The sequence below is a fragment of the Miniopterus schreibersii genome (assembly GCF_964146895.1).
Source record: "Miniopterus schreibersii genome assembly, chromosome: 6".
In the NCBI taxonomy this organism is placed as follows: domain Eukaryota; kingdom Metazoa; phylum Chordata; class Mammalia; order Chiroptera; family Miniopteridae; genus Miniopterus; species Miniopterus schreibersii.
In genome coordinates, this window is record NC_138107.1 from 6,847,179 (window position 1) to 6,867,975 (window position 20,797).

General features: G+C 44.2%; 1 protein-coding gene and 1 pseudogene across 7 annotated transcripts in view; both read left to right on the forward strand.

Annotated features, from left to right (window-relative positions):
- ANKS1A (ankyrin repeat and sterile alpha motif domain containing 1A) overlaps nucleotides 1–20,797 on the forward strand; it is a gene marked incomplete at its 5' end in the record, with an annotated part of 177,108 nt that overhangs the window by 10,835 nt on the left and 145,476 nt on the right. The window lies entirely within an intron of this gene.
- On the forward strand, nucleotides 15,664–16,609 carry LOC308558643 (small ribosomal subunit protein uS5 pseudogene; annotated as a pseudogene). The gene is made up of 2 exons: nucleotides 15,664–15,958; nucleotides 16,175–16,609. The product of its transcript is annotated as a small ribosomal subunit protein uS5 pseudogene (transcript).

The window sequence follows — 20,797 nt, forward strand, 5'->3', positions numbered from 1 at the left end:
GTATATTTCAATTGAGTGATATTTTTTATTCATAGTTCTGCAGTTCGTGCTGGGTCAGTCGGCCGTTTGCAAATCAAATGTTCTAATCGTCAAGAGACAAGTTCAACTGGTTTCTAATCTTTCTCTCTTTCAAGTTTCCCGCTGGCCATAGATGACCCTATAGGTGAGAAAGCCTTAAAAAGATGTTCTAGGGGTTCGAGTAACCAAATGTCTTTAGGTTGTAATTATAGAAGACCCGTTTTGTTTTGTTTTATTTTGTGGAAGACCCACTCGGAATGGTGGTGCCCCACTAGCTGTATGGGGCGGTGGCTCTATGGAAGGATCTAGATATGTCTGACTGAGTTGTCACTTAGATTATTCAGCATCATTTGTTGCTCTGTGTATGTTTCATGGTGTCGTACTTTTTACATAAACATTGAACTGTCCTTCATTGAGGGTCCTGAGCACGTTTTTCTGCCTCCTTATTGTTGACTTGTGATTTATTGCATTCAGAACTCCCACTCACAGCTCTGATTTTGACACCTATGTGTTTTCTTAGTTCGGAGCTCCGCGATATATGAAAGCATTTAGGGGGTTATATTTTATCGATTGGTTTTGTGTTTGGAGTGGGGGTGGGAATCGGGGTCTAGGCCCTTCTGCCTTAGCTCTGATTCTTCCGTTGATTTGCCCTCCGAATGCTACATCTAGAGTCAGTTTAAATGTGATAAAAGCAGCACATGGAGCCACTCATTTGTTTTCCTTTTTGACAGTTGTTGGGACAGTCAGGGTTCTATTTCAGAGAGATCTTGGCCTCTGTGAGGCTTTGGCAGCATCCAACTCCATCATACTAACTAAGTTCACAGCACTTGCATGTTGGGCTCTTAGAGTCTTTAAAGAGCATTGCCATTAGTTGAGATGAAAAATGAGAATAAAAGTAAGAGAAGAAATATTGAACTTCATTTATTGAGAAAGGAAACTGTACCTTAAAACACTTAAAACACTTTCACCTTCATAGTGCCAAGGAGTTACCAGTACTGTTGAGTAGGATGGTGCATGATTCTTGCAAGGCTGAGGCTGTGGCTCTGCCTCCCTGTGATGGGGTCCGTCCTTTGTCATGGGTGCACATGGTACTCATCCCTAGCAGTGGTCACAGAAGCAACATGATGTATGCAGATCAGTCAGGTCTTTTACTGTGACCGGAACAGCAGATCCAAATGTATGTCCCACTAACAGTAGTACGAGTAGTCAGCATTGGTTGAACATTCACTGATACTGGGTTAGTAGCATTACTTTTTACATTTCAAGGCATTATTAAGTTGCTTGCCCTTACTAGGATTAAGGAAATAAGAATTTTTATGGTCATCTATCCTTTTGTGCATTTTATGACTTTCAGCTTTGCACATGTATAGTCAGATCTCCTAATTACAATTCTTCTCAGTCACAGCGAAAGCTTAAAATCTCAGAGGAATTGTAATTTTTTACAGGAACATTTATTTTTAAAAATTGGAAACTCTACTCTTACCTGTGAAAAGGTAGAAAAAGTGGTACTGTTACCTGAGGTATCTGGTATTTAGCAAACACAAGCCTGTTTATTTGGAGGTGGTACTTGATTTAACCTTGGAAAGGCCCTTAGGGGGGTTCTGCCCAGACCACAGCCCTTTTTGTCTGAGCGGACCAGGCTGTTGCCTTTGTTTGCCTTTCATCTGAGTAAGCATCCCTGGTGATTCTCTTCCCAGTTTTCTTTAAACACAATCCGCTTCTCAAGTTAATTTTCTTTTAAATATAGTTGAGACCTGCAGGTGTGCGATGACCAGTAAAGCTTACAAAACATCAATTCCGGCTGTTTACTTGAATCACTGGAAGATTTTTACTTTCTGGTGTTTGTTTTTGGGTCTTGAACTCTAAGATTCTTAGACTGTTTGTTTTTGGGCCTGGAGAGGAGCCCCAGTCCTGGTTTTGTTCGTGACTGTTGGTGTCCTGTTCCCTGTCTCCCTCCGATCAGCCCGATGGAGGGGGCGATTAACTCTTGTCCTAGTTGGACCCAGCTGCCTTATTGCCTCTTCAGGTTGCCGGACAGCCTTGATAAAACTTCAAGGCAAAGCCCCGCCCATATTGCAGTTTCTGAGGCGTTTAACTCACAAGTTAATTCACAACAGCTCAGTTCTACAGACTGTGTTGTAGGTGGGTATGTACATGTGTATTTGGGGGAGTGGGGTGTTCCATTTCCTGAGCACCTAATATTTTGCTCTCTTTGTGCCAAGAACTATACATCTATGTTTCCTCATTTACCTTTACAGCATGCCTGCTGATAATTATTACAGATGAAGAAGCGAAGGTTTGGGGAGAGGTTAAAGTGACTTGCGCAGGGCCACACAGAGGGGTGAGAGAGAGGAGACTCTCTGACTCCAAAACTGTGGCTTGTACAGCACTGCATTTGACCGCCTGGACAGCTCAGTCTCTTTGGATAAGCTTCAAAGCAGCGCTTATTATATGCTTAGATAATATTCTGCCGAAAGGATTGATTAGGGAGTTATTTTAATTCAGCAGTTGCTTTTATAACATATGCTGTGTTCTAAGCACTTGACAAATATTAACTCATTTTGGCCTCATAACAGCTGTGGGAAAGTTACTAGTACCACTACCATTTTATTGATGAGAAAACAGGCACAGAGAGGTTAAGTAACTTGCGCAAAGTTTTAAACCCAGGCAGACTGGCTCTGGAGTCCTTGCTCCTAGTTTTTATGCAACTGGGGATTCTTCCTTTTATCCAAGATTGTAGCACAAAATCCCTTTGGCACACTTTGACTACATAAAGTGAGAGGCTCATTTTTAAAGACATCATTGGAAATTTCCCTGGAATATAGGAAAATTAAGTGAGGGGAATGTCTTTAAACTTATGCCAAATAAAATATTAGTTTAGAGGATATAGAGGAATGCCATGCAGCTCATGAAGAGGAGAAGCATCCCCTTTTTTTTTCAAACTTATAGAAAATTCTTATATTCCTCTCAGGCAGGTGAATGGTGTCATGATTTTAATTTGAAAAAATTCAGTACCCCCTCCCCCGCAAGTTCCAAGTGATAAAGATTTATTTTGGAGACATAACTGCCCGATGTACTACCAGGGCCAAAGTGTGTGCAAGGGAAGTAAATCTAGACAGTTGGCAGAAAACCAGAGACGCGTGTATTTGAAGTTATTTCTAACAATTGCTACTAACTCTGCTTTCTTGCAGTTCTCTCCCCTCCTCCTCCCTCATTAGTGGTTTACAATAAAATTTTACATTCCTAAACAATTAGTTTGTCCATAAAATGAGTTTTAGAGAGCACTTTCTGCCTGATTCAAATGATGGTCGAAACCAGCTCGAAGCCTGGGATTGTGAGACAGGAGATGTCGCTTCCATAACCCTTGGTGCTTTAGTCCTCTCAATCCAGTGGTGTAGGTATTAGTGTCCATTTTACCGATGAGACTTAAAGAGGTTAAGCAACCTTGCCAGTACTGAGGTTTTCCATTTGCAAGGTCTTTAGAGGCCATTTTATATGGAGAGCGTGGCTGCGAGAAAGGTGTCTGCATCCCAGGTTGTAGAAGTACAGAAGGAAAAGCCAGTGTTCCAGCCGAGCAGCTCTGAAAACGCCTGTGGGTCCCCTGTGCTTAGCAGCGATAGAAGAGCTCTATTACTTTCTACCTACAAATGGAAATTCCTCAGACGTTGGAATTGGCAGTGATTCCAGATTTGTTGCTTTTTAATCTCTTGCTGTCTCCATAATCGTACGTTTAAGACCTAGCTGGAGAATAGTTTTCTTACTCGCCACTTACCAGCAACCTCTTAGCCGTAGTTAGCAGGCCCAGAGCAGGCTTTCAAAAGGTTCTCAAGTAAACAACATAGGACTTAGTGCTTCACTGTAAAGTTCGACAGTTTTTCTTTTTTAAAGAAAGAGTGTGTAAGAAAATGATTCCTGTAGTTTTACCTATTATGTTCTGTTAACAAGAACTATAGAATGAACTGTCTTTTTTAATGTCTTTTTTTACCTGTCATAATCTGTGAGACTCATTGTCTTCAGTTACCATCACTTCTGTTACCTTTCTCTGTAATATTTACTCTTTTGCCAATTGTATCATTAATTTACAAAGAGAACTGATGCCAGTGGCAGCTCAGGTACACTTTAGCTTCTCATTCAATTGGCCAATATTTATGATACTTATTTACGTTAATTCATTTGAGTGTTCACGATCATTTCAAAATATCTGTGTTTGCTCAAAGGAACACATATGCATTTGTAAGTTTTGTGTAATCCTGCCAGTCCTAATGAAATGATCTAGTAGAAACTAAACCCAGGATTTATTTTGTGTGGGGAGGTCCCATTATAATCTATAAAACTGATTGCTCTTAATGACTGTGTTTTTTGTCTTAATATTGGTGTTTTACAGTCAACTAATTGTGGGGTTTAGTTGTCATTCTAATAAACCAACTTGCCCATAAGCCTCTTCTTTAGAAGTCAAATCACCGTGAGAAACATTTTCTGATGTATTGAATCAAGCTGTGAGTTCAGACCACATTCTGGGTCTTTGGAAAAAATGTGACTATTACATCATAACCTGATAACCACCATTATTGCCATGTTTATTCAAACACTTTCTATTGCTGAGGGTATTCTCCGACTTTTCTCTTGGTGATGACATATGAGGTCATTGGAATCATCCCATGATGGATCAGGCTGGCACCAGGTTCCCTCATTACCAGGTGCTGGCACTTGTGAAATGTTGACACCTGTAGGCCTAACCCACTGCTTTTTTTGTTGTTTGACTGTATGTATATTTGTTTTAATCTCTCTGCTACTCATTGCCCACTTAGTATTTACAGTGAGAGCTTAGGATGGGTCCTTGGGTTCATGTGGTCATCTGGGTTTGAGTGGAACAAAATCTAAATCTTGTCTCTCCCTCTTTCATTAATTTTGATTTTAGCCTTTTATTTGATGTGTGGACACCTGGATGAAATCTCTAAGTTTAAAAAAAGTCCGAAGTCCTTCTTGTCATAGAATTTTAGCTTGGCCTCGGTCTGGGGTCGGGAAAGAACAGAAGAGTCTTAGTTTCATCCTCTGGTCTCCCCCTGCTTGAACTCTGGAGGGAAGAGGGCATGTGTTAGATGAAACATTTGTGCAGGAAACAGTCTCCAGGAACTTCCTCCTTCAGAGCGCACGCTGCCTCTGGGGACCGCACAGAGAGCGGTCTCTTCAGGGCCATTCCTCCTGGTGCCACTTCAGCCACCCTCTGTATGTGATTTTGGGAATGTTTTTTACTTTTCTGGCACCTGCTTCCCCATCCATAAAAAAAGGCTGTGTTTGCAGCGCTTCCTTATAGGGGTCCTAAGGAAGGTGCACCAGCTCGTCTTAAGGCTGCTGCGAGTCAGACTGGGGAAGGAGCTACTGCGGACTTGCTCCAGCTGTGGGCCTGCAGCCGCTGGAGGCCTGTCACCCTGTCACACCGTGTGCAGAGGTGGGCCCGGAGGGGAGGCGGCGCGCAGATCGCCTGACAAACACGGCCAGTGCCTGCTTCCTGTATGCGGGGCAGACCGCGGTCGGAGATACTTAGGAATACAGCATTTGTCAGTTCCCCGAAGAAACTGACCTGATTAGAGCGATGATAAAAGGCCCTGTCAGCTCCTCAGAGAAATGGTTGATTACAGGACTGGGACAGGGAAAATTGAAAAAAGACTGGGTATATCAAAAGAACTCAAGACACCAACCCCAAAGAGCTCTCAGTGGCCAAAGCTGGAACAGTTTGAACAGCAAGATAAATAACATTGGATTATTAACGAGAGAATAAAAATAAGTATCCCTGAGTCAGTGACATAAGTGACTGAATAAATAAATTCAGTGGGGGAGAGAAGAGAGCTCTTCCTTTCAGAAGAATTCCAGTTAATAAATGTAGAAGGAATGAGGAGATAGAAAAGTGCATTAGCTCCCCACAGTAGTCATTGCCGAAGGCAGGGTTTATCAGTGAAGGCCACAATTCCTGGGTGAAAGTTGCAGGAGAAACAGAATATTTGCCTCAAAGCATCTTACCAAAAATATTTATTAATTATTGTGGCAGTTTCAACCCATGTCTGTATATTCTTCAGAAGTCTCTCCAGGAGATGGAGTTTAATTCTGCTCCTCCGGAGTGCGGGCTGGACTCAGAGGCTCGCTTGCTGATAATAGAAAATGGAAAGGGAAAATAGTAACCGTGCACGGGAGGGCCTGGCGACACTATTTCACCAAGTTGTCAGGTTAGCATCACCAGCGATAGGTGGTGTTGACATAACTCACCCCTTGATAGGATGTGTTGAGAAGAGCACTTCATCTCTTGTGCTTCCCCAAGTCCATCACCTCAGGGTAATCATGAAAAAACAGACAAACTCAGATGGAAGGTCATTGTACAAGATCCCTGATTAGTACTCTTTAAAAGTGACAGTGTCAGGAAGGACAAGGCAAGACTGAGAAACTATCACAGACTGGAGGCTAAGGAATTATGACTAAGTGTAATGTGCAGTCTTACAACAGAAAAAGGGCGTGAGTATAAGTACGTGGGGAAATCCAGCCCTGGCTGGGCGGCTCAGTTGGTAGGGCATGGTCTTGTGCGCCACAGGGTTGCCAGTTTGATCCCCGATGGGGGGTTTGTAGGAAGCAGCCAATGGATATTTCTCTCTTTCCCTCCCTCTCTCTCTAAAAATCAATAAAAATAATAAAGTAATTGGAGAAATCTGAATAAAGCCTGTGGTTTAGTTAGTGGTATTGTACCAGTGTTAGTTTCTTAAGTTTTGATCAGTGTACCATGGTAATGTAAGATGTTAACAGGGGAAGTAGGTGAGAGGCATACAGGAACTCTACCATCTTTGCAGCTCTATTGTAAGCCTAAAACTTTTCAAAGAAAAAGTAAACAAAGGCCTCGGGTAGTCAAGTTGTCTGGGTTCAGATCTTGCCTTTGCCACCTACCAGTTGGGAGATAATAGGCAACTTCCTTAATTTTGTTGTCTCAGTTCCTTAATCTGTAAGAATAGTACCTCCTGTATAATATGATTGAGTGAAGATTCAATGAATACAAAGAGTAAAGTACAATAGTGGCTAGAATATGGTAATGTCAACTAATACTAATATTTGTACAGAGGGAGTCCAGGCACCTTTTTAGGTACTCAGCCATTTAGCCACGGATATAAATAGTGCTAAAGGAGTTTGGAAGAGGAGAAGCTGGTAATGGGCAAGGGTGGTCTGGAGACCTGTCCCCCTACCACATACACCACTAGTAAGTGGGCCTTGAGTCCTGCCCTTGACGAAAGCCAAAGATTCAGATGGCTGATAGGAGACTGGTACGGAGGAGGAGAGGGAGCAGTTAGGCACTAAGTGGGGAAGCCTTCAACAGAGGAGACCTGTTTATGGAGCAGTGAGGAAACCATCCAGGGGCAGTGGAGGTGACTACATGTGGAGTAAGTGGAGTGGAGGCTGTAAGGTGGGTGGGTTCCAGCTTGGATACTGGCTTTACTGAGTTTAGACTTCATCTGTAGGCAAGAAACAGACAGAGGGACAGAGATATCACTTTAATAAATTGTTTCAGGCCGGCAGGCATAGCTCAGCAGTTGAGCATCCACTTAGGATCCAGGAGATTGTAGTTTGATTCCCAGTCAGGGCACATGCCCCGGGTTGTGGACTCGATCCCCAGTAGGAGGCGTGCAGGAGGCAGCCGATCAATGACAACTCTCATCATTGATGTTTCTCTCTCTCTCTCTCTCTCTCTCTGAAATCAATAAAGTCATTAAAAAAAAGAAGTTCTTTGTCCCAATAGGATTGTGGTTGTACTTTGAGTATTTGTTTTGTTGATGGGAAATGTGTTATGAAAGAGTGACTGTGAAGTTAGTAATACTCTGAAATAAATGTGTTTTATTAAGTATGTTGGTTTCTCTGTACCTTTGAGACATTGTAATATGTGTGTGAGACATTTATTCTGTCTACTGCCAGTGCCTGGTGTACGAATACATTTGATGACCCTTCATAATGACACTGTTGCCCAGGGCCAAGAGTCACTGCTGTCACATTCTTGAACTATAATTTACATACAATGAGTGCACAGATACTCATTGTGCTACAGAGCAATATATTTTTACCTGTGTATTGTTAAAGAATAAAGTTCAACTAACTGAAGACTTAGTTGGCTTAATTAAGTGATTCATGAATTGGGCAGCATCTCATCGAGAAGGACACTCCAAATAGTTGTGCAAAACGGAAGTGGTTTTTTTTTGACATTTAATATTATATTAGTTTCAGGTGTATAACATTGGAAGGTTTCTGTAGAAGGAAAGAAGGTGGGACAAGAAAGTTAAGGCTAAAAGGGGATTATTTCAGGCAAGGTCATTTTCCTTTGATGGAAGGTAGGGGATCTTATCAGACAGATTACCTGGAATTTCCTAGTCAGTAGTGCTGACCAGGATATCCCAGACTGATTGGTTTAAAATTCCACTCCTGGGTAAAAGACCTGTACTCGGAAAATTATAAGACATCAAAGAAAGAAATTGAGGAAGATACAGATAAGTGGAAGCATATACCATGCTCATGGATAGGAAGAATTAACATCATTAAAATGTCCATACTACCCAAAGCAATCTATAGATTCAATGCAATCCCTATTAAAATACCAATGGCATATTTCACAGACTAAAACAAATATTCCAGGAATGTATATGGAACCACAGAAGATTTTGAATACAGCAATCTTGAGAAAGAAGAACAAAATTGGGGGAATCACACTGCCTGCTATCAAACTATACTACAAGGCCCTAGTAATCAAAACAGCCTGGTACTGGCATAAAAACAGACATATAGGTCAGTGGAACAGAATAGAGAACCCAGAAATAAAACCACGCTTTTATGGTCAACAAATATTTAACAAAGGAGGCAAAAATATACAGTGGGGTAAAGATAGTCTATTCAGTAAATGGTGTTGGGAAAATTGGACAGATACATGTAAAAAAATGAAACTAGACCACCTTCTTACACCATACACAGAATAAATTTAAAATGGATTAAAGACTCAAATGTTAGACTGGAAACCATAAAAATCCCAGAAGAAAACAGTAAAATCTCGCACATTTCTCATAGCAGTATTTTTTTCTGATATGTCTCCTTGGGTAAGGGAAACAAAAAATAAACAAATGGGACTAAAAAGTTTTGCACAGCAAAGGAAACCATCAACAAAACAAAAAGACAACCTACTGAATGGGAGAACATATTCCCCAATGATATATCCAATAATGGGTTAACATCCAAAATTTATAAAAAACCCATACAACTCAACACAGAAAATACAAGTAATCCAATTAAAAAATGGGCAGAGGACCTGAATAGACATTTCTCTAAAGAGGGCATATAGATGGCCAAAAGACATATGGACAGATGCTCAATGTCACTAATCATAAGAGAAATGCAAATTAAAACCACAGTGATATATCACCTCACACCTGTCAGAATGGGTACCATTTATAAATCAACAGGCAGCTATTGGCAAGGATGTGGAGAAAAGGGAACCCTCAGTGCACTGTTGGTGAGAATGTAAATTGGCGCAGCCACTTTGGAAAACAGTATGGAGGTTCCTGGAAAAATTAAAAAATGGAGCTGCCTATGGCCCAGAGATTCCACTTCTGGGTATTTATTTGAAGAAATCCAAAACACTAATTTGAAAGAATATATGCACTTCTGTGTTCATTGCCACATTATTTACAATAGCCAAAAATAGAAGCAGCCCAAGTAGCCATCAGTAGACAAGTGGATAAAAAAGTAATGGTGCATATATACAGTGGACTATGACTCACCATAAAAAAGAATGAATCCCACCATCTGCAGCAACATGGGTGGACCTAGAGGCATTGTGCTAAGTGAAGTAAGTCAGACAGAGAGACAAATAGCATATGATTTTATGTATATGTAGGATCTAAAGAGCAAAATTAACAACCAAACAAAATAGAAACAGACTCAGACACAGAGAACAGAACTGATGGTTGCCAGAGGGGAGAGGGGCTGGGGGAACTGGGTGAAAACGGTGAAGGGATTAAGAAGCACACAGTTGGTAGCTACCAAAGTGACTCCTTTTGGGCTTGTGGTTTGTTTGATTGTTTTTAATTTATCTTTATTGTTGAAAGTATTACAGATGTCCCCTTCCCCCCCCATTGACTCCTTCCCCCCCCCCCCGCCCCCGCAGGCCTTCACCACACTATTGTCTGTTTCCGTGGGTTATGCTTATAGGCTTTTAAGTTCTTAGGTTAATCTCTCACTACCCACCCACCCCCGCTTCCCTCTGAGATTCCTCAGTCTGTTTTGTTGTTTCTTTTTAACATTATATATCTGTGTAGTCATCACCAAGATCAAGACATAGAACGTTTTCAACACTCCAGAAAGGTTCTCTTTTGTCATCTCCCAGCCAAAAATGCCCCTCCTTGAGGTAACCACTATTCTGACCTCTATCACATAGATTTTTGTCTGGGAATATATATCCTTTCACCACCATGCACCCAGGCCCATGCAGTACAGTGGAGTGGGTGCAGGGATGGGTCTCTATGCACCAAACATTCCCAGACTTAAATAAATTCTCCCTTAAAACCACACACCTAGGCTTTTGTTACTTATCTAAATTTAATTCCAAACCTCATTTTCTCCAGAGTCGGTTTTTCCCTTTGCACCATGCTCTGTGCCTTCATCTGACATTTACTGTCATAATCATCATCATTAATGAAAAGTCACCTTACTTCGTTTCTCCAGTAGTTTACATGGTGGTTAAAGAGCAGCAGTGAACACCGCGTGCTCATGGCTTTGCTTTTGCATAACTCTCTTGGAGGGGGGTGGGGGTGTTGTGCTCATTTGAAAAGAACAGTGGAAGTTTCTTCATTCAGTGAGTGCCAGACGTGCTCACCAGTGGTCTCCATCCCAGCCTTCTAATTTCATGAGAGGGACAGTAGTGTGATGAGTGCTGTGAAACAGGGATGTTGGAGGGTCACATGGGAATCAAGGGGCAGGGGTGGGGCAGCCCCAGGTGTGTGAGGGAAATGTTCCTCCTGGAAGAAGTGAAGTCTGAGTGGAGTAGGAGAGCTAGCAGGAGTCGTACAGGCAGAGACGGGGAAAGTGAGGGCTTTTCTAAGCCGGAGAGAGTATACAGCATGTGCAAGGAATGAATGTGTGGCGAGCACGGCACCTTCAGAACACTGCAGCTCGGCCCCTGCTGGTGTGGCTCAGCGGTTGAGCATCGAGGAGGTCAACCTAGGATCGAGGAGATCACGGTTCAGTTCCTGGTCAGGGCACATGCCCGGGTTGTGGGCTCGATCCCGAGTCGGAGGCATGCAGGAGGCAGTTGATCAATGACTCTCTCATCGTTGATGTTTCTCTCTCCTTCTCTCTCCCTCTTCCTCTCTCTCTCTGAAATCAGTAAAAATATATTAAAAAAAGAAAGAAAGAAACTGCAACTCATTGCCTGATGTACTGGGGGAGGCCCGTGCTGTGCCGTGGGGAGAGCCAGCTGGGGTAGCGGGCTGAGGCGGGACCTTGTGCTTATGCTAAGGAGTTGGATTTTACACCAAAGGTAGTGATGGATTTGCAATTGTGGAAAATCACGTCTGATTTTGGGAAACGGATCAGAGGGATTGATGAGGGTGGAGATGAGGGCCAGTACCAGTGGGTATGGAGTAGAGGTGGGATGAACAGGACTGGTGGTGGTTGATCACAATTCAGAGTTCGGTCTACCCTATGACTAAATAGGATTTACATAGGGTTTTACATTGTCAGGTGACAGGGTGGATCTTTGTAAGTCTTCACCGAAATGATTTTTTTCCTCTTTAGCAGAAGGGCAGTGTTTGCTTTCGAACAGCCTTGTTACTTATTTTGATGTGCACCGGGGTTTGTAGATGAAGGCCAGGAGTTACTGTATGATAACTTTTTAAAATCAGGCAGATAAATCAGTCTTTGGTTTGTTTTAATCTTCCTTTGTTTATCGTGATGGAAACTAAATCTCCAAATGGGCACCGTTCTCCTGTAGAGAACAGTGAACCCTTGAACTGAGGAGAGCTACTGATAAGGAGAGCAGGAAAGGCAGACCTTACTCCCTCAGGTTGTATAGTCACTGTACTTCTGCACTTGGGACGTGTGCACTTGTTGCCGAATGACGTGCGTGTTTGGTTCTCAGCATTTTATGAAGTTTAATGCTAACTCTGTCTTTGCTTTGGCCTCTGGTCTGTTGCTGAATAAGTTCCATCTCTGTGTACAGGACAGTGAGGGATCCTCAAACCCATAGGACTGTTATCTCTCTGCCCACGACTTCCTCACAGGCCTGGTCTTTAGCTCTGAGAATGTGTCCTCATGAAGCTCAAGAATCATTTGCATAGGACTGGAATCTTCTGGAAAAGGCAAGACAAGCTCCCGGGCTTTGTGATTGGCAGTGTCTGGAGTCCTAACCCTGAATGGTCATTAGGAAACCCAAACCACACCCTTTATGTTGAGAGGAAGCTTTTCTCTCCAGTCAGCCAAAATGCAGTTATCTGCCTACCCCAGCTCCAAATTTCCTGTTACTGTACATCCTTAACAGTTTAGAATGAAAGATGGTGGTATATGGGGCAGAGAGTCCTTGCTCAGATGAATAGAGGAGAACCCAGAATTTGCCTGCAGAATTATAAAAAATAAAACTGCAAGATGGGTTTCTTGCCCCTGGAATCTGTGTGGTGCTCTGAGCCACATGAATCTCCGCTATTCCAGCTTTCAGGCGGTGCCCAGGTAGTGTTGATACTTTTACAACACAAGTTCCAGCACTGCCAGGGATGTTCATTGTAGCTCTAAGTTGTGGGTAAACAGGCATGCTAGGTGAGCACCAGTTTATGAAAGCCGAGCATGTTCCACCTCTATTCAGCCTTGTGATGGAATCAAACATTCTTATGCTAATCTGACACCTTTAATCATGTGCACGATCATTGTGCTGCATGCTAATTAGGTAAGCAGGTCACATAAGTGACTATAATATTAATTTTTACATGGTCAAATCAAATTTTCCCTGTTTCATGTTTGTTCATTTGTTGGTTCTCCAGCATCTGTGGTCAGCAGCAATGTCAGCACATTCCATTGCTGCCTGCTTGCCTGACCCTCATCATTGGCATGCTCTGGTCCCCATGGTAAAACACAGAAGTCTGGGTTCTCTTCTGTAGAGCCCCTTGGGGAGGGGGTGATCAGCCTGATTCTCTCTCTCCACCCACTTCAACCCCCAAGCAGCTCCTGTGGCTTCTCCCTGATCCCAGGTATTCTGGGAGCCTGGGGTCTTCAGGGAGGTGGGGCTCTAGACCTTGAGACTGGGTGGCCCACCCAGGGCTGAGAGAGCACACTATTGGGGTGAGAGGCCCCTTCATATTTGAGAAGGAGTTGGCAACACATAAAAGAGTAGGGATTGAAATAACTGAAAATCCCTCATCTAGCAAATAGTAAGGGTTTAATAGACATTTATATCTAGATTTTCCTTATTCTGCAGAGCTGACTTTAGATGGGCTAGTGCACTAGTAAAAATACTTTGGTATCTTGGGTAGAGAACCATTGAAAAGAAAACAGTACATTCTGGATGGATTGAGAAACAGTTGGTTTGGGGTGACATGTGTGACCTGCCCTTTGATTCTGTGTGGTGTGCAGTGATGGTGTGGTTCACTGGTTGGTGGGGAGATGCAGAACCTTGTATTGTGGTCCTGCTGGCTGAGTATGTATTGCCTGTTTCTGTTGTGGTTAACCTGACCCACCCTTTGGTTCCCTAAAGGTCTGGTTTTCTTTCCTTATTTGATGAAAGCTGTCAGCTTCTGCAGAGGTGAACTTTGTTCTTCAAACATTTACTGAGTTTCTGCTCTGTGCTAGGAGCCAGGTACAGAAAGATGATAAAATATCTCAACTTTAAGTAGTACCTTTCGCATTTGCCTCTATAAACTCATTTGGCCTCAGCACCCCTGTGAAATGGAGCAAGACTGTTCATTGTGCCCACAGTACAGATTAGTAGTGACAGAGAGGTAAGCTGACTTGCCTAAGGCTGGCCATGGTAGTGGTGGCTGAGCTGAAGCCTTGGTCTCCTTGACTGCCCAACTACTCACTAACGAGGAAAGACTAGGTAAATAGTCTTTGAGTCTAGAACTCATGAATCAGGCAGGATGGCATCTTCCCAAAGAAGTTTTTGCAGAATTCGTACAAAGGATTCTTAGACTGTGCTACTTTATGAAAATAGGATAATTAAAAACATCAGAATTTAAACATAATTAATTAAGGACTCAGTTTGTTCAACAAAAATATTCATCACTTAGTAAATCACCCTCACGAGCTGAGATTGATGTAGTCATCACCGTGTGATGGGCAGCGTTTTTAGGGATACACTATTCAGTGTATTTTTAATTGGTTTGTAGTAAGATTTTTCTAAGGTTGGGGAGGAAACGGTTTTGAAAATTCCGTTCGCTGGTATTGAGTTGGCCAGGGTGGGAAACAGCTCAGGTAGCCTGCCAGCCTGTTCTCTTGTTCAGCTAGAAACCCTCCAGCCCAGTGGCCATTTTAGGTTTATTTGAAAAAGACCTTTGGGCTACCTGTGTTTCTGACTCCTTTTAGTTTCTGAGAAACTTGAAACGGAATATTTGCCCATGAGCTAAATGGGAAGAGCATTATAACACGGTACCGTGGAGGCCACAGCAGTGTTTAGTGAGCACAGGCCCCGGGGAAGGCTCTGAGAGTTGGAGCAGGGTGGTTGTGGATTTGTTCTTCCCGCTGATCTCGGCGAGGGCTGTGGAGGCAGCAGGGACAGAGCGGAGGTGACTTGCTGTGTGGTTAGAGAGCGTGGGCTCCAGGCCTTGCTGCCCAGAGGTAGGTAGTTTTGTGATCTTAGGCAAATTGCTTAATGTATCCCCTTTTTCCCAGCTGTAAAATGGGATGATGTTTTACTCTAAAAGGGAACTTTGGGGTACCACATATGTAGAAGGTCCTTCTGTTTATAGTGGGAAGTATTAGCTACCTCTTTGCATACTTTTACTTCTGGGATCATTTGAAGTGGGTGTCCCCCACTGGAATATAAATTCCACAAGGGCAAGGCCATGTGGTCTGTCTTGCTCATGTGTGTCCCTGCCCCTGTGGCAGTGCCTAGAGCTCAGTAGATACTCAGATACTTGGTGAGTGAAGGAGTCCCCGTAGTTAGTACTGTAGGCAGCTGGGAAACGTGAACACGCTGCCCGTAAGCACAGAGCTGAGCTGTGAACATCTTGGAGCTTCAAGCCTAAGCAGGTTTCTTTGTTAACATGGTGCAGTTTGGGTTTTATAGTCCCAACATTTCCTCCCAGAGGGTTTCCTCCTCCTGCTTGAGCTTGGCTGATGAAAAGGTAATGATGAAGTGAAAGGAAAGGCTGGCATGAACTTGAGCCCTGGTCTCTGAGCCACTCTGTGCAGTTCAGGGTCCACCCTAGTTAAGGCAGGGCTGGTTCTCTCTGTTCCCGTCTTCTCAGAGAAGTATTTGGTTCCAGCCCAGAGCTATTTTCCTTGTAGCCAACCAAAAGCCTCCAGCTCCTCCAAGAAAACACCCAGTGGCTGATGCCACTGCTGCTCCTGCTGCTCTGGGAGGGCCTGGGGCCCTGGGGCCTTGGAATAGGAGGCTGGGAGGATTCGGCAGCGGCATCCAGGCCTGAGGCCATGAGCTCCCAGAGGCCAGGCGAGGACAAGGAGTGGATCCCCGTCACCAAGCTGGGCCACCTGGTCGAGGACAGGAAGTTCAAGTCGCTGGAGGAGATCTACCTCTTCTCCCAGCCTATCGAGGAATCTGAGATCATTGACTTTTTCTTGGGAAACATCCCTGAAGGACAAGGTTTTAAAGATTATGCCCGTGCAAAAGCAGACAAGCGATGGCCAGAGGACCCAGTTCAGGGCATTTGTCACCATTGGGAACTACAACTGACATGTTGGTTTGGGTGTTAAGTGCCCAAAAGAAGTAGCCACTGCCCGGCCGGGCATGGCTCAGCGGTTGAGCGTCGACCTAGGATCCAGGCGATCGGGGTTCGATTCCCAGTCAGGGCACATGCCCAGGTTGTGGGCTGCAGCCAATCATTGACTTTCTCATCATTGATGTTTCTATCCCTCTCTCTCCCTCTCCTTTCCTCTCTCTGAAATCAATAAAGATATATTAAAACAAACAAACAAACAAAAAAACCCCACTGCCATCCGTGGGGCCATCATCCTGGTCAAACTCTTTATTGTCCCTGTGCGGCAAGGCTACTAGGAGAGGCAGATCAGCAAGGCCCACAGTCCCTTGCAAGGTGACCGACCACTGTGGTGCTGTGTTGGTGCGCCTCATCCCCGCCCCCAGGGGCGCTGGCATTCTCTCAGCCTCTGTGCCCAAGGAGCTGCTGCTGATGGCCAGTATCGACAACTGCCTTGGTCAGGGGCTGCACTGCCACCCTGGGCAACTTCGCCAAGGGCACCTTTGATGCCATCTCTAAGACCTACAGCTATCTCACTCCCAGTCTCTGGAAAGAGACTGTTCACTAAGTCTCCCTCTCAGGAATTCACTGACCACCTTGTAAAGATCCACACCAGAGTTTCTGTGCAGAAGACCCAGGCTCCAGCTGTGGCCACTACATAATTTTATGCAAGAAAAATAAAGTGAATTAAGCATGTTAAATGTAAATAAAAGAATTTGGGGGTAAAGGAGCATCGTGTCTGCATCTTACTAGTTAACACATTGAAGAAAGTCTGGACGTGGCAGTTTGTGAAAGGATTAGACCAAAGTCTCAACTACAGTACACTGTTCAACAGATATCACTGACTTGAATTAAAATGTTAACTAAAATGAAAATGAAATTACTTTGAGTTGAGACTGCTGTTTCCCCTGTGTTCTCAGTGGAGCCTGCTATGGAAGAAAAATTAAACAAAATGCTCCCTATAAAGCCTCTATTTTAAGAAGAGTGATTCAGAGACGAACCTGGGTCCAAGAATTTTCATCAGCAAATGAAAACTGAATTTCCAGGTTTGCCAGATGTCTCGTTTTGAAGAAAATTTTCCTCATTTGGTCTCTTGTAAAGTCTTCCTCTAAAATATGCTCTGTCCCCATGTAACTTAAAAATATAAAAGTTCCGGAATGTTCAGAATCCCATCTGTGTGGGGCTTATAATTCTTTGTGGTTCAGCTGGGAATTACATAAAAATAAAGGCAAAACACCACATTATTGGGCTACAGAGTTTAGGGAAATGTTCTTAAGTCATTTGGCACTCTGTCTTGGTTTCACTGAGCATTTACTGAGCACCTGCTGAGAACACACTGTGCCTGCAGTGCTGCTGCCCCTCATTGAAGGTCTGCCCTACAGCCCTCCTGTTTTACACGGAGAGTAATTAGGTAGAATGGCTAATAATTGGAGGGGAGGCCCCCTTTTACAATTAGAGACAGGCCCTCCTAAGGGGCATCTTTTGGAGGCAACATGAAACACTCCCTGCGTATTCCTTATGTGGTTCACCACTAACCCTCTCCCCGCAGGCCCTCCTGCGTCCTGTTTGCACTGGCAGGGGATGGGCAGGGGGAGGAGGCAGCGGGCCCTAGGAGCTGGCCCGCAGGCTGCCCCCAGCTGTCCCTGCCTGGGCACGGCACACGGAGCCCCCCCACCCCCCGGGAAATGGGAGCAGGCCCTTGGCTGAGTGGAGAAGGCTCTTCCCAGGTGGTTTGTGGAGAGGTGGTTTCACTGGAGGTACATTTAGATGTCAGCGATGTTTCCTTTTGGCACCTTTTCATTTACGTGACCTCTTCTCTTCACATCCAGCCAGCTTCTCTGACCCTAAGTGTTCCAAATTACCTGTTAGAATTCCTATAACCACTGTAGCTAGATTCAAATTGATATCAGAGAATCAGTTTTTATAAGAGAATTCACATTAAAGTGCAAACGAAATGGTATTCCACCCCATCTCTCTCTATATGTTAAACTAACCCAAAGATCTGATGGTGTGATGTAGGGAAGGATCATTTTGAGTAGAGGCTCTTTGCTTTCTTCCAGCTGGATGGAGAGGAAGGGGGTCCTGTCCCTGCAGAATCCACTACTGATTGCTCTGTACTACCTCCTGGCTCACTGATCTCTTCTCAGTTGGGCCTGCCTCTCCACCCTGTGGCTGCCCTGCTTAGGGAATTCCAGGTGTTTCTGCTTTGGTCAGGGTCACAACGGTTTAGGAGGGTGGAGCTGTGAGGAGCAGATAAGCAGCTTGCAGAACTCCTGACTGTGCTTTCTTGAGAGAGGGAGAGGCTCCCTTGTTACCAATAGGCCTCCCCTCACCGGGTAATACCTACAAGGCTCTTCCTAATGAGCCTTATCTCCCTCCTGTTTTTCTGCCACAGGCTCACTCCAGAAATGTTTTTCCTGTGTCTCATTCTACCCTCCTGCCCTGTCCCTAGAACCAGCCCCCTTGTTCCTTCCAGAGACTGAGTTTGGCCATCACTGACACCAAAGCTGCCTTTGCAGATGTGGAACACCAAAGGGGGTTGAAGTCTGCAAAATGTGGGTTGGGATTGGTGATCCCATTCAAAGAAAAAATTTATCTTTATTGTCAAAAGTATCACAGATGTCCCCTTGCCCCCCCCACTGACCCCCCCTTACCCTGCCCTCTCAGGCCCTCACCCCACTATTGTCTGTGTCCCTTCATTTAATACTTATATATGCATATAAGTTCTTTGGTTAATCTCTCCCCACCCCCCCACCCCCCTTCCGTCTGAGATTCCCCAGTCTGGATTGGTGATCCCATTTTGTGTGTAGTGCTTAGGGGTGCAGGGGAGCCATTCGGCCTGGGTTTAAATGCCCGCTCTCTGCTTAGAAGTAAGTTATTTAAACTCTCTGCGCCTCAGTTTCCTCCTAAATGGGACTAAGAATAGTACCTACCTACCAGGTAGAGTCCTAGTGAGGATCTTCACGTAGGACGATGTTCTGAGCAGTGCTGGCCTTTGCTCTTTGCTTAGTAAGTGGAAGCTTCACGACTGTTGAACAAGGTGATGCTGTGGGCCCAACGGAAAGGCTGGTGGCAGGTTTGGGCCGTTATGTGCCCTGTGCTGTCTATGAAGAAGATTTTGACAAGCTAAGAAGGCAGCAAAGGGTATCTCTGGATCAGTTTTACAAAAAGCCTTCACATTTATTAGCACGTTGTCTCAATCAAGGTCTCCTAAAGATGGCTACCAAATATGTTTCCTGAATTTTATAGTCTTATTAAAAGTGTTCTGTTGCCTTCTGGTTTACTGAAGGGAAAAAGTTGACTGTAAGCCTGAATTTTTTTTTAATGGAACACCATGTAACTATATCATATTAAATGTGGATTTGACAAGTAACTGTTACATTTTGAACTTCATATGTACCTTAACAAACTTGATCCTGAATGAGGGTCAGTTATGATCAATAAACTAAGTTTCTAGTTCTTTATGCAGAAAGTTGCACGTTAGTCCCTTGGGAGGGTTCCCCCAGGAGACTTGTTTCTAAGAGAAAATTAAACATTGGCTTGGGGCACCTTTCCAGGATGGTGGCTGCCCTTATTAATGTGTCTGAGGCCTTTGCAGTCGGGCTCATTTTTCTTTCCTCATTGCTCACTGTTAGCTTTGCACTGATGCTTCAGTATGACTTCATTTAATAAATACTAAGTGCCCATTTGCAATTCGTTGAACCTGGGCCCTGCGCTGACTTGCATCTCTACCTGTACACACACTTCTTTGCCTATAAAACTTCCCATGCCCAGGGTTTTGACAGCTTCTGGCCTTATCTTAGAAAAGGCTGTAAGTGTGGGAACTAAGTGCTTAGACTCTGGAGTAAGGCTCTGTGGGTTTGAATCCCAGCTCTGCCACTTGCTAGTGGTATTTGTCACCCTGGGGAAGTTTCTTAACCTCTTTGTTTCATCTTTAAAATGGCAGTAATAACAGTTGCTCTCTTGCAGTGGTGATCTGAGAATTATAGGAGGTGATCCACAAGTGCACTGAGAATATTCCCAGTGCATAGTAGCTTCAGTAAGTGTCAGTTTGGCTATTACTATTATTGCTTTATGTTACTTCCTTCAGGAAGTCTTCCTGTTCTGCACGTGAGGGCCTTTCCTCTGTGCTCCCAGAGCCTGTTCCACAGTTCCTGGTGTTGCATTTATTATGCTATATTGTAATTTCCCATTTGCTTCTTTCTATCTACTTTTAGATAGACTACAAGCCCCTTGAAGGTAGGTAAGGTCTCTTTCTTGGCCACCGTTGTAGTCACATTGCCTGGTAGATACAGTGGTACCTCAGTTTTCCAGCATCTCCGTGGACGAACATTTCGGTTTACAGACGCCATAAACCCCGAAGGAAATGCTTCAGTTTTCGAACACTCCTCGGAAGTTGAACATGCCCCGGGGGCTTCTGCTGAGGGCAAGGTCCTGAGGCCCAGCTGTCAGCTGTGGATCCCTCGGGTTTTGAATGTTTCAGAGCTCGAACGGGCTTCCGGAGCTGGTCACATTCGAAAACCGAGGGACCACTGTATCTGTCTCCTTCCTCTGCCTGATCTAAGATGTTAGGGTAGGTGCCACCTCTTCCCTCCCTCCCTCCCTCCTTTTTTTTTGAAAACGTCCTAACTAAATTGTTTATTTTTATTTTTTAAAAATATATCGTTATTGATTTCAGAGAGAAGAAGGGAGGGGAGAGAGAGAGAAACCTCAGTGATGAGAGAGTCATTGACTGGCTGCCTCCTGCACACCCCCTGCTGGGGATCGAGCCCGCAACCCGGGCATGTGCCCTGACTGGGAATTGAACCGTGATCTCCTGAATCCTAGGTCAATGCTCAGCCGCTGAGCCA